Source organism: Amblyraja radiata, chromosome 10, assembly GCF_010909765.2.
Source record: "Amblyraja radiata isolate CabotCenter1 chromosome 10, sAmbRad1.1.pri, whole genome shotgun sequence".
Classification (NCBI taxonomy): Eukaryota; Metazoa; Chordata; class Chondrichthyes; order Rajiformes; family Rajidae; genus Amblyraja; species Amblyraja radiata.
In genome coordinates this window covers 45,535,372-45,550,664 of record NC_045965.1, presented here as the reverse complement: position 1 = coordinate 45,550,664, position 15,293 = coordinate 45,535,372, and positions in this window count along the sequence as shown.

Here is a 15,293-nt window from a genome sequence, read left to right as displayed (position 1 = left end):
AATCCTGACCACGTGTGCAGTCGGTATAGAGTTTGTACGTTCTCCTCATGACCATATGGGTTTTCCCCGGATGCTCCTGTTTCCTCTCACACTCCAAAGACACACGGGTTTGTAAGTTAATTGGCTTTGATAAAGATTGTAAATTGTCCCTAGTGTAGGATAGTGCTAGTGTACGGGAGTCGCTGGTTGGCGCAGACTTGGTGGGCTAAAGGCCTGTTTCCGCACTGTATCTCTAAACTAAACTAACCTAAACTAAGCTCACGCCACTCCACTGTTTTGTATTTGGATGGAACTGCATTGATTAATGCCTCTTTCCATTCTTATCCATCAAATCACAAGGCGAAAATCTTCTGCAAAGGATTATTTTCTCCTTTATATTTTCTTTTTACGAATGTCCTCAAGAATACATTAATGGCCAGATCTAATTTCTCATCGGTCAATCTCTTCATTTTCTATAAATTGCCAAATGTATTTGTGTGACTCTATATTACCTGTTAGAGCAGATATTTTCTCCAGCTAAATATTGGGAAGAACAAAGCGATTGGATATGGCCCTAGACACCAACTCTATCTCTCTTGCCGATAAATATCTCTACTGATCCAGATTGTTCAGTTTCACATTTATCCGTTACATAATCTTTGGATCACATATCAGCAGTATCACTAAATCCACTTATTTTAATCTCTATAACTGGCATTTTCTGATCCTGCTCTCCCCATCTGTGACTGAAACCATAATGGGCCTGACCCACTTAGGCGACTTTTTAGGCGACTGGCAGGAGACTATGCAGTCGCCACATGTTCGCGGGTGGTTGTCGAGGAGTCGCCTTCGTGAGGAGTTCCCGCATTCTGGGAACTATTCATGACCTCATTGTGGTCGCCAACCGGTAATGTTAAATGTCCGACGAGCTTCACAGCCTTGTATCTCTGGCTTCTTAAAAGTTGTAACCACTTCTTCTCCCCCCTCTCCCCCTCTTTTAAAGGACTTACCATACACTGTGCTTTAGCTGTCTTTTTACAGCGCCAACCTTCCTGTTCATCGCGGTGTGTGTCTGTATCACCTTGGCTTTGCATCGTGTGAATTTATTTAGACAGGGTAAGCAGGGGAGTGCAGTCTAAAAAATTCACACGAGCTGATGAAGGAAGTGATGTGTTTGTGTGTTCCACTCTGACAGTCGCCGGCAGTCTGCTGAAAAATCGCCTAAGTGGGACAGGCCCACTACCCATACCTTCTTTTCCATCCAAAAGAAACATGGGCAACTTCATTGGTTCTACTTCTGCAACCTTGAGCATACTCAAAGCTTACTTTGTCTTGTCCACACAAGTCTCTCTGCATGACCTATAGCAATCCTGACAAAGAAATGTATTCATCTTAAGTTCAAGTTCAAGTTTACATTTATTGTCACATGCACCAATTGGTAGAGTGAAATTTGGGTTACCATATAACCATACAGCCATACAAATAAAAAAAGAACTCAACACACAATAGAATTTAACATAAACATTTTCACACAGCAGAATCAGAGTTTCCCACTATGAGGGAAGGCAATACAGTTCAGTCATCTTCCTCTTTGTTCACCTGTGGTCAGTGTTCCCCCTTACCCTCCCCACCTCCCCCACATAAAAATACTAAAAAACCTCAAAAACATACTTTTTAAACACACTAAAAATAACAAAAAGATGAAATAACAGACATCCATGATTTCTTGGTATTCTTTTGTGCCTTTTTGGGTACCTCCAGTACTGTGGTCCCTCAAGATAATAACCCCTTTTCATTTTGTACATTGGGGGGTTTAATCATTCCACCATGGGTGGTCATGTCTTCATTTGCCATTCCCCTAAACTATGGATATTCCTTCCAGACCTCCAACCCTTCATCTCCAACCCGTCTTCTCTGTTTTAAGACACACCTTAAATTCGGTCTCTGACCAAGATTTTGTTAATCTGCCCCCAAGTCTGCCATGTGTGTCCGAGTGGCAGATTTTGTTTGATGATGTTCCAATGGACAATTTTACTACATCAAAAATACATTAGAAATGCACAATTTGTCCTTATTATGAAGCTCCATTTGGTGTATTATGTGAAAATATTGTAATAGGTCACTGCATTCTAGAGATAAAGAAAAAAATATTCTAAATGTATTCAGCGTGATAAAATCTAAGTGGTATGCCTGCGCATTGTGTTAAAATCTTTCAGAATTCCTGCAATAGTTACTCCAACAAATGAAAACAATTTAAAAGGAGGAACGTGACACAAGCATATAGAAACATAGAAACATAGAAATTAGGTGCAGCAGTAGGCCATTCGGCCCTTCGAGCCTGCACCGCCATTCAATATGATCATGGCTGATCATCCAACTCAGTATCCCGTACCTGCCTTCTCTCCATACCCTCTGATCCCCTTAGCCACAAGGGCCACATCTAACTCCCTATTAAATATAGCCAATGAACTGGCCTCAACCACCTTCTGTGGCAGAGAATAGTAAGATTAAATGAGAACTTACCAGTTTGAAGTTTGATCTGTATTTTATGAGTTCCAGAGATTCACCACTCTCTGTGTGAAAAAAGTTCTTCTCATCTTGGTTTTAAAGGATTTCCCCCTTATCCTTAAGCTGTGACCTCTTGTCCTGGACTTCCCCAACATCGGGAGCAATCTTTCTGCATCCAGCCTGTCCAACCCCTTAAGAATTTTATAAGTTTCTATAAGATCCCCTCTCAATCTCCTAAATTCTAGAGAGTATAAACCAAGTCTATCCAGTCTTTCTTCATAAGACAGTCCTGACATCCCAGGAATCAGTCTGGTGAACCTTCTCTGCACTCCCTCTATGGCAATAATGTCCTTCCTCAGATTTGGAGACCAAAACTGTACGCAATACTCCAGGTGTGGTCTCACCAAGACCCTGTACAACTGCAGTAGAACCTCCCTGTTCCTATACTCAAATCCTTTTGCTATGAAAGCTAACATACCATTCGCTTTCTTCACTGCCTGCTGCACCTGCATGCCTACTTTCAATGACTGGTGTACCATGACACCCAGGTCTCGCTGCATCTCCCCTTTTCCTAGTCGGCCACCATTTAGATAATAGTCTGCTTTCCTGTTTTTGCCACCAAAATGGATAACCTCACATTTATCCACATTATACTGCATCTGCCAAACATTTGCCCACTCACCCAGCCTATCCAAGTCACCTTGCAGTCTCCTAGCATCCTCCTCACAGCTAACACTGCCCCCCAGCTTAGTGTCATCCGCAAACTTGGAGATATTGCCTTCAATTCCCTCATCCAGATCATTAATATATATTGTAAATAGCTGGGGTCCCAGCACTGAGCCTTGCGGTACCCCACTAGTCACTGCCTGCCATTGTGAAAAGGACCCGTTTACTCCTACTCTTTGCTTCCTGTTTGCCAGCCAGTTCTCTATCCACATCAATACTGAACCCCCAATGCCGTGTGCTTTAAGTTTGTATACTAATCTCTTATGTGGGACCTTGTCGAAAGCCTTCTGGAAGTCCAGATACACCACATCCACTGGTTCTCCCCTATCCACGCTACTAGTTACATCCTCGAAAAATTCTATAAGATTCATGAGACATGATTTACCTTTTGTAAATCCATGCTGACTTTGTCCAATGATTTCACCACTTTCCAAATGTGCTGCTATCCCATCTTTAATAACTGACTCTAGCAGTTTCCCCACTACCGACGTTAGACTAACTGGTCTGTAATTCCCCGTTTTCTCTCTCCCTCCCTCCTTAAAAAGTGGGGTTACGTTTGCTACCCGCCAATCCTCAGGAACTACTCCAGAATCTAAAGAGTTTTGAAAGATTATTACTAATGCATCCACTATTTCTGGAGCTGCTTCCTTAAGTACTCTGGGATGCAGCCTATCTGGCCCTGGGGATTTATCGGCCTTTAATCCATTCAATTTACCCAACACCACTTCCCGGCTAACCTGGATTTCACTCAATTCCTCCAACTCCTTTGACACGCGGTCCCCTGCTATTTCCGGCAGATTATTTATGTCTTCCTTATTGAAGACGGAACCAAAGTAGTTATTCAATTGGTCCGCCATATCCTTGTTCCCCATGATCAACTCACCTGTTTCTGACTGCAAGGGACCTACATTTGTTTTAACTAATCTCTTTCTTTTCACATATCTATAAAAACGTTTGCAGTCAGTTTTTATGTTCCCTGCCAGTTTTCTTTCATAATCTATTTTTCCTTTCCTAATTAAGCCCTTTGTCCTCCTCTGCTGGTCTCTGAATTTCTCCCAGTCCTCCGGTATCCAGTATCTTTTGTTTTCCTTCAAATGTACATCAGTTACTGGATGTTAGCACCGCATGTGATACTAAAATATGAGAAATGGTAATTTATGTGGACTGCGTAGTAAAAATAGATGCAAATGTTTTGGCTGGGCCAAAATATATCAGTGTCCTCCATGACTGCATTATGCCACACTGTGGCCGATGAGCCCAATTACAATCTTTTGAAATCACTAACTAAGGAATGCAATTTAGTTTCAGACAGTATTAGAAACGTTTCCCTTTCATTTCTGAATACAAACCCAGCCCAAATGGATGAAATCAGCGTTATTGTTGCGTACTTGGGTAACAGTTTAAGATAAAATGAGTTGATGTGATTTACCGTTAGTAAGTGGAAAGATTCTCTTCAATTTGAAAGAACACACCAGTGCACTCTGAGATGATTAGGTAGTGATGTTGCTGATGTTAATATCAGGTGCTGGGAATGGAAACAATTTCCAAAATAGTATTTTGATAAGCATTAAACTTTATCCATATAAAGTAGAATCAGGTTTGAAAATAAGGCAGCGAGTTAAAAATCAGCTTCGTCCAAGCACTTCTATGAAAATAAAGCACATATAGAAACATAGAAACATAGAAACTAGGTGCAGGAGTAGGCCATTCGACCCTTCGAGCCTACACCGCCATTCAATATGATCATGGCTGATCATCCAACTCAGTATCCTGTACCTGCCTTCTCTCCATACCCCCTGATACCTTTAGCCACAAGGGCCACATCTAACTCCCTCTTAAATATAGCCAATGAACTGGCCTCAACCACCTTCTGTGGCAGAGAATAGTAAGATTAAATGAGAACTTACCAGTTTGAAGTTTGATCTGTATTTTATGAGGAGTTACGATGAGGGATTACGTGAAGAGCCTGCTCAGCACGCATGCGCGGCATACTTCAAAGCAGCGGTGTGGAATCACAGATAGACACAGTTATTGAAATAAACATAGTAAAGAAAAGGAGACATCAGTTATCAGTTTGACCCATATTATTGAGGGTGGGAGCGGAGGGCACGTAATCCCTCATCGTAACTCCTCATAAAATACAGATCAAACTTCAAACTGGTAAGTTCTCATTTAATCTTACTATTTTACTTCGGAGTCACGTGAGTGACTACGTGAAGACTTCAAAGCTCTGTGATTTCAAACAGTGTAACAGTTATTACTTCACTCACTGCCGAAGTCCTTGAGGGAGGAAGTGTTATCGTAATCAACCAATGAATCTGTTTGTAGAAAAACACAATGGTATTTTTTAAACAATAACAACAAAGAAATTAAATTACTCCCCTGGGCTTAAATTAAAATATTTGCAGTCTGTAAAAAATTTCCTGCAAATAAAGCAGGTTTTGCCAACGGCTTATTATAAAATTTCTGAACGGTCTTTCCCCCGACCATCCTGCTGTAGCCAGGATGTGGTCTATAGGCACGTCCATTCTTTTGGCCGTCAACGTGGATGCTGCCCTGGTGGAGTGAGATTTGTACATGTTAGTGTTTATCCCAGCAGCTTTTAGTACCTGCTTGAGCCATCTCGAAATGGTTTGGCTCGTCACCCGACCATCAGGTTTTTTATGACTGACTCACAAGGCTTTTCCTCTCCCTTGAATATTTTTGGTTGTGTCTATGTAGGACAGTAGGTGGGTCATGGCACATAACCGTGGTTCTGGCGGGTAAGCCCGGAATTCCACGACTGGATTTGGTGTTCCTGGTCTGCTCTGTTTGATCAGTCCCTGGATTATGACAGAGATCTGGTCTGGAGCTGTGAGCATGCTGTCCAGTCGCAATAGGTGTAGTGACTGGACCCTCTGTGCAGATACAAGTGCCATCAACATGAGTGTTTTGAGCATAGATTGTTCCAGGTTGAGGGATCTGGCTGGTGGCCATCCCCTGAGGTATGTCAGGACCACACTGACATCCCATATATGGGTGTACCTTGGTCTAGGGGGTTAGAGTTGTAAATACCCTTCATTAGTTTGACCACCAGCGGGTGGGACCCCATGGCCTGTTGTCCTGGAGCTTGTTTTGAATAGACAGACAGGGCACGTCTAGCTGTGTTGATGGCTCTGTAGCTGAGTCCTTCATCGTGGTGAAGGTTCGCCAGGAATTCCAGTACGCTGGTAACTGTAGCAGTTGAGTAGGTGGTCCCTGTATCCAAGCAGTACTTCTCCCATTTTTTGATGCTGGACAAGTGCTGTTTTTTAGTGGATGTTCGGAGGGATGCTGACAAGGTGTCGACAGTTTGTTCTGATAATCCCAGTCCCAGAAGTGGTTTGTGCAGAATCTGCAACCCAGGAGTTTGATTTTTTCATGGCACGGGTGGCTTGTGCCCAACACTGGGTGTTAATAACTCTGGGTCACTGGGGAATACCATCGGAGTTTCAACAACCATGTCATGGAGTATTGGGAACCATGGCTGCGTAGGCCAGTCGGGTACTATCAAAATACCTGAAGCAGAGTCCATTTGTATTGTGCGTAGTACCCGACTGATGAGGCAGAAGGGAGGAAATGCATAGAAGAAGAATTTCCCCAATCCAGCGCGAATGCATCTACCACTGCTGCCTCAGGGTCTGGTTCCCAAGCGACATACATAGGTACCTGGTGATTTAGCCTTGATGCAAATAAATCGATATCTGGCGTGCCATATTGCTTGATAACTTTTGCAAATTTTTTGGGGTTTAACATCCATTCGATGTTGTCATTAAATTTATGTGACCTGGTGTCTGCCATTGTATTTAGCTTACCTGGCAGGTAAGTTGCTGGTAGCGAAATATGTCTTTCGACACACCATTGCCAAATTGTATTGACCAATGTTGCATGATACCGATTTTATGCCGCCCATATGGTTAATGTAGGCCACCTACATTATTATCTATTTGTAACCGTACATGCAAGTGATGCATATTTGATGCATGTGCTTTTAAACCATAAAAGTCACCCAACATCTCTAGATAATTAATGCCCAGTGTAAGTGGTAATGATGACTCTGGGTTAGTCCATCTACCACCTGTGCTGGATATGGAGTTAGTTGCTCCCCAGCCTTGAGCACTGGCATCTGTTTGGATAACTTAACGTAGGGTTAGTGATGATAATAGGGCTGAAACTATGCCAAACGTTCTTTGTCCACCACTGTAGTTCTGATATTGCTTCAGTGGGTAACTTCATGACACGATCATAATGACCTGTGTGTCGTTTTGGTGCCTGTACCTTTGCTCTTTGTAAGTTTTTGACAGTGCAAAGGTCCGAATTGTGTAGCCGGAAATGCTGCTACCATTTTCCCAATTACTCTGCTACTTAACCATATAATAACCATATAACAATTACAGCACGGAAACAGGCCATCTCGGCCCTACAAGTCCGTGCCGAACAACCTTTTTCCCTTAGTCCCACCTGCCTGCACTCATACCATAACCCTCCATTCCCTTCTCATCCATATGCCTATCCAATTTATTTTTAAATGATACCAACAAACCTGCCGCCACCACTTCCACTGGAAGCTCATTCCACACCGCTACCACTCTCTGAGTAAAGAAGTTCCCCCTCATGTTACCCCTAAACTTCTGTCCCTTAATTCTGAAGTCATGTCCTCTTGTTTGAATCTTCCCTATTCTCAAAGGGAAAAGCTTGATCACGTCAACTCTGTCTATCCCTCTCATCATTTTAAAGACCTCTATCAAGTCCCCCCTTAACCTTCTGCGCTCCAGAGAATAAAAACCTAACTTATTCAACCTATCTCTGTAACTTAGTTGTTGAAACCCAGGCAACATTCTAGTAAATCTCCTCTGTACTCTCTCTATTTTGTTGACATCCTTCCTATAATTGGGCGACCAAAATTGTACACCATACTCCAGATTTGGTCTCACCAATGCCTTGTACAATTTTAACATTACATCCCAGCTTCTATACTCAATGCTTTGATTTATAAAGGCTAGCATACCAAAAGCTTTCTTTACCACCCTATCTATATGAGATTCCACCTTCAAGGAACTATGCACGGTTATTCCCAGATCCCTCTGTTCAACTGTATTCTTCAATTCCCTACCATTTATCATGTACGTCCTATTTTGATTTGTCCTGCCAAGGTGTAACACCTCACATTTATCAGCATTAAACTCCATCTGCCATCTTTCAGCCCATTTTTCCAAATGGCCTAAATCACTCTGTAGACTTTGGAAATCCTCTTCATTATCCACAACACCCCCTATCTTGGTATCATCTGCATACTTACTAATCCAATTTACCACACCATCATCCAGATCATTGATGTACATGACAAACAACAAAGGACCCAACACAGATCCCTGAGGCACCCCACTAGTCACCTGCCTCCAACCCGACAAACAGCCATCCACCATTACCCTCTGGCTTCTCCCATTCAGCCACTGCTGAATCCATCTTGCTATTCCTGCATTTATACCCAACAGTTTAACCTTCTTAACCAACCTTCCATGAGGAACCTTGTCAAAGGCCTTACTAAAGTCCATATAGACAACATCCACTGCTTTACCCTCGTCAATTTCCCTAGTAACCTCTTCAAAAAATTCAAGAAGATTAGTCAAACATGACCTTCCAGGCACAAATCCATGTTGACTGTTCCTAATCAGACCCTGTTTATCCAGATGCTTATATATATTATCTCTAAGTATCTTTTCCATTAATTTGCCCACCACTGAAGTCAAACTAACAGGTCTATAATTGCTAGGTTTACTCTTAGAACCCTTTTTAAACAATGGAACAACATGCGCAGTACGCCAATCCTCGGGGACTATTCCCGTTTCTAATGACATACTTGTCGAATAGTTGGTCATTCGTTGACCATTAAATTGTTGCATGATTGTGCCAATTCAACTGTTTTGTCTCTTGGCAATGTTACAGTCACGTAGACTGAATTAATTGTGAAGCCCAAGTAGTCCATGATTGTGGATGGCTTCAACTTAGATTTATCTGGATGTAAGACAATCCCAGGGTTTCGAACAACTGTCGAACGAATACGCCACAGTCGTTACAGACTTCATAAAGAAATGTGTGGAGGACTGCATCCCTACAAAAACCTTCCGAGTGTTTCCCAATCAGAAACCTTGGATGAACTTTGAGATCCGCACTCTCCTGAAGTCCAGACACAGGGCATTCACCTCCGATGATACAGTGGCCTACATGAAGACCAGATACGACCTTGGTAAGGCCATCAGAAAGGCCAAAAGGGACTTCTGCTCCAAACTGGAGGACGAGACAGATGTTCGGCAGCTGTGGCAGGGTCTGAATGCAATCACCTCCTACAAGGCAAAACCAGGAGGCAGCTCGAATGCCGGTGTAACATCACTCCCTGACGAGCTCAATGCATTTTACGCACGCTTTGACAGGGAGAATACTGATGTGCCTTCCCGATCCCCCATTCGCTGCGATGGCATTTCAGTCTCAGTCACAGAGGCCGATGTCAGGAAATCCTTCAGAGGGGTGAACCCCCGAAAAGCACCTGGTCCTGATGGTATACCCGGCCGTGTTCTAAAAACCTGTGCGGACCAACTGGCGGGAGTTTTTACGGACATTTTCAATCTCTCACTTCTGAGGTCTGAGGTCCCCACCTGCTTTAAAAGGGCATCAATTATACCGGTGCCCAAGAAGAGTAAGGTGACATGCCTCAATGACTATCGACCAGTGGCACTAACGGCGGTGGTGATGAAGTGCTTTGAGAGGTTGATCATGGAGCAAATCAACTCCTACATCGACAAAAACCTGGACCCACTGCAGTTCGCGTACCGCCACAACAGATCAACGGTGGATGCGATCTCGCTGGCCCTCCACTCCGCACTGGACCACTTGGACAACAAAAACTCATATGTCAGGCTGTTATTCATTGATTACAGCTCGGCATTTAACACAATCATCCCCTCCAAACTGGTTACCAAACTCGCAGAACTGGGTCTCTGCGCATCCCTCTGCAACTGGATCCTCGACTTCCTCGTCCACAGACCACAGTCTGTTCGTATTGGTGGAAATGTGTCAGCCTCAATAACAATCAGCACGGGAGCACCTCAAGGCTGCGTGCTCAGCCCCCTGCTGTACTCACTCTATACCCATGACTGCGTAGCGAACCACAGTGCGAACTCCATCATCAAGTTCGCTGACGACACCACTATTGTGGGGCGTATCACTGATGGGGATGAGTCAGAGTACAGAAGAGAGATCGAGCAACTGTCCATATGGTGCCAGCGCAATAACCTGGCCCTCAACACCAGCAAAACCAAGGAACTGATTGTGGACTTTGGAAGGAGTAGGAGGGGGACCCACAGCCCCATTTATATCAACGGGTCGATGGTTGAAAGGGTCAAGAGCTTCAAATTCCTGGGCGTGCACATCTCTGAAGATCTTTCCTGGTCCGAGAACACTAATGCAATCATCAAAAAAGCACATCAGCGCCTCTACTTCCTGAGAAGATTACGGAGAGTCGGATTGTCAAGGAAGACTCTCTCTAATTTCTACAGGTGCACAGTCGAGAGCATGCTGACCGGTTGCATCGTGGCTTGGTTCGGCAATTTGAGCGCCCTGGAAAGGAAAAGACTACAAAAAGTAGTAAACACTGCCCAGTCCATCATCGGCTCTGACCTTCCTTCCATCGAGGGGATCTATCGCAGTCGCTGCCTCAAAAAGGCTGGGAGTATCATGAAAGACCCACACCATCCGGGCCACACACTCATCTCCCTGCTACCTTCAGGTAGAAGGTACAGGAGCCTGAAGACTGCAACAACCAGGTTCAGGAATAGTTACTTCCCCTCAGCCATCAGGCTATTAAACCTGGCTCGGACAAAACTCTGATTATTACCAACCACTTTCTGTTATTTGCACTATCAGTTTATTTATTCATGTGTGTATATATTTATATCATGGTATATGGACACATTTATCTGTTTTGTAGTAACTGCCTACTATTTTCTGTGTGCTTAAGCAAAGCAAGAATTTCATTGTCCTATACAGGGACACATGACAATAAACTAACTTGAACTTGAACTTGAACTGTTTGGTAGCTGATACAGCTGACGTAGTCAATTCCATGGTCTTGCCTACTATTAAGATATCATCAAGATATGCCATGACAATATGTTTTTGTCTTCTGAATATTGCCAGAGCTGGTTTTAGTATCTTGGTGAATAATCTTGGGCTGATGTTAACCCATTGGGTAACGCTTTAAACTGCCATAGCTCCCCATCCAGGTAAATTTCAGGTATTTGCGATGATCCTTGTGAATGGTACTGAATAGTAAACATCTTTAAGATCAATGCTTGCCATGAAGTATCCTTTGGAAATTAATTGTTTGGCAGTAACAAACGTTTCCATTTTGAAATGTATATACTTAACAAACATATTTAGTGAAGTTAAGTCAATGATGATGCGACATCCACCATTTTTTTGGGGGGGTTTAGTGAATATATTTGATACAAATTCCAAGGGTTCATGTTTTGTTTTCCCAATGATACCCTTTGTAATTAGTCTCACCAGTTCAGCTTGTCCCTCTCGTTTTTCTTTAACTGAGAGGGAAAATACCCTCTGGGGTGAATGTTGAACTGGTGGCAATTTTTCTAGTATGAATTGTATTTTGTATCCACTAATGCCAATGAGTATATACTGATCACTCGTGATAGACTCCCATGCTTCTTTAAACAGGTGTAATCTCCCCCCTGTTAGTATTAAGCCCCTACTTTCTATACGCTGGTAGGAATCAGACCCACCTACCTCCATGGTTATGGGTATTTCTTCTGTTTCCTGCTGGTCCAATTAGTCTTGCACGTTGTCTGACGTGGCGGTGATGTTGGGGGGTGGCGCATTTTCCATGGGGTCCGCTCTGGGCCCTGGTCTAAAGAAGACTTCCGGTGATAGAATGCGGACCCCGAGCTTTCACCAGTCCCATATGGTAGACGTCGACTGGTGGACGCGATGGGGTGCTGCTGCTTGGGAATTATTATTTTTGGTTTGCTCGTCCCGGGGCCTGCCCTCATGAGACCGAAAGTTTTTTAAGGCCTCTTCCATATCCTTCATATGCTTTGTGAGGTTTTTGCCAAAGAGCAGTGGGTCTGGCTCAGTGGCTGGGGTTTTGCACAACCCCGCAAATTTAGGATTTTATGGCAGATCTTATGATTTGTTTACGAAGGTTGTGGTCATCTCCGTATCTGTCCACGGAACGAGCAAACGATGTGATGGCTACCGTCAGGAGCCTGAGGATCCGCTGCAGTTTTAGCTCCTGGTTACGAATATTTGCCCCAACGTGCCCCCAGTTTTGGCTGTTTACAGCCGGCACTTTAAGGGACTCACAGTTCTCTGGAGCTGTATACGTTTCTAAGGCCTCATTGACCACCTGCTCCTGTAGGGGCCTGTTGGAGAGGTGGTTAATGTTGGCCGCTAGTTTGGCCTTTAACAGCCTCCTGCACGTGGGGCTGCCACATAGCGGTCCACCACACCCAGCAGCTCTTCCTGTTCCTGCACCCCTTGCATACTCCTGACATCTTCAGCCAGCGTCCCCTCTTCTTGACCAGCCCAGTCCTGGTCACCAAAGCTACCCTCGGGTAAGGAGGAAGCAATGGACAGTGCACAAGACACTGTGGAGGGAGTGCCTGAACTCCACCTGCGAGAGCGCCCCTCACGAAGCGCGTCTCGCTGGAGCTCCTGCTCCAGGAGCCGCTCCAAGCGACTCAGGCGGCTGTCTCCCCTCCCCGTGCGGGTGGAGAGACGTCCCCGTCCGACAAGTCGGAAGCCACCGGCCGGACGCTTCTTCGGTAGCTTTATTTCCAGCCCGCTGCTCAGGCGCTAGCGGGCTGGGGTCGGCACGGTGTCGGGGATAGCGGAGCGCCCGGTAAGCGGTCCTACCGCCTTGTTGCTGCCCCCCCCAGATGGAACGCTCCTCCGTGGAGTTGAGCGGGGGACAGGTTTGTCCAAGAACCTTTCTTCTCTGCCTGAAAGCAGAAGGCTCCCTGTGAAAGAAACCCCGACCTCAGGGTACTTACCTGACGGTCCGTTCTTTCACCTGTAGCGGGAGCGCCTGACTCCTGATGCGGCTGCTGTTGCACTGCTGAACGCAATGCCGCGCATGCGTGCTGAGCGGGCTCTTCACGTAGTCACTCACGTGACTCCGAAGTAAAATTCCAGATATTCACCACTCTCTTTGTGAAAAATGTTTTTCTCATCTCGGTCCTAAAAGATTTCCCCCCTATCCTTAAACTGTGACCCCTTGTTCTGGACTTCCCCAACATCGGGAACAATCTTCCTGCATCTAGCCTGTCCAACCCCTTAAGAATTTTGTAAGTTTCTATAAGATCCCCCCTCAATCTTCTAAATTCTAGCGAGTACAAGCCGAGTCTATCCAGTCTTTCTTCATATGGAAGTCCTGACATCCCAGGAATCAGTCTGGTGAACCTTCTCTGTACTCCCTCTATGGCAAGAATGTCTTTCCTCAGATTAGGAGACAAAACTATACGCAATACTCCAGGTGTGGTCTCACCAAAACCCTGTACAACTGCAGTAGAACCTCCCTGCTCCTATACTCAAATCCTTTTGCTATGAATGCTAACATACCATATCTCTGACTTCAATATTAAAATACCATTAAAGGGTTTAAAGCTCCCCTATTTTTAACTCAGTATTTCTCTTATGATAACAGAAAATAGTAATTGAATTAAATTAAGAAAATGTTTTGTAAACAAAAGAACATAGCTATAAGATGTATTTCTCTACTGCCATGCAGGCAAACAGTTTTCATGCTTAAACATAGAAACAAAGGACTGTACATGCTGGCTAATACACAAAAGGACACAAAGTGCTGGAGTAACTCAGCAGGCCAAGCAGCATCTCCGGAGAACATGGATAGGTGATGTTCTGGGTCGAGACCTTTCTAAAGAAGACGCAAAATGTCACCTATTCATATTCTCCAAAGATGCGGCCTGAACCTACTGAGTTACTTAAGCAGTTTGTATCCTATTGTGCATAGACAGACAGAACCTATTCTATCCTAAACTCTATGGCAATATAGATGCAGACAGCCGTTAGCCACATGGCACAGTTCTTAAAGGAAAACCAACCAATATTACAGTGTTCGTTATCTGCTGAAGGTTCTCACATGGAACATTAGCACTTCTTTCTAATTCTGATGGTTGGCAACTCACCTGCAGCAGGCAACATGTTACAAGGAGTCAAGTGCTACCGGGAGAATGATGTAATTGACTGTGAGGGAATGGAGTTTGGAGTTGGGGATGAAGACCATGACTTTGATCTTCTTGATGTTAAAATGGAAGAAACTGTTTCATTCATGGCTGACATCAGCCAGGAAGACCAAGGAAAAAAGATGGCGATGGTTCAAGAGAAGTAGCACTGAGGAACAGATGGGTGATCACAGCGTTTAGTTGGGACAAGATCCTTGCCTCCGGGTAATGATGCCAATGAGTAGTAAGTACACTAACAACATGAGGAGACCAGGGAACGGTGCTCAGAGAATGCCAGTGGGAAGAAAGAAGATATTTCAAAATTCAAGATTCAAGAGAGTTTATTGTCATGTGTCCCAGATAGGACAATGAAATTCTTGCTTTGCTTCAGCACAACAGAATATAGAAGGCATGAATACAGAACAGACCAGTGTGTCCATATACCATTATATAAATATATACACACATGAATAAATAAACAGATAAGGTGCAAATAAACAGATATTGGGCTATTAATGTTCAGAGTTTTGTTTGAGTTGAGTTCAATAGCCTGATGGCTGTGGGAAAGAAGCTGTTTCTGAACCTGGACATTGCAGTCTTCAGGCTCCTGTACCTTCTACCTGAAGGTAGCGGGGGGATGAGTATGTGGCCAGGATGGTGTGGGTCCTTGATGATGGTGCCAGCCTTTTTTGAGGCAGCAACTGCGATAGATCCCCTCGATGGAAGGGAGGTCAGAGCCGATGATGGACTGGGCAGTGTTTACAACTTTTTGTCGTCTTTTCCACCCCTGGGCGCTCAAGTTGCCGA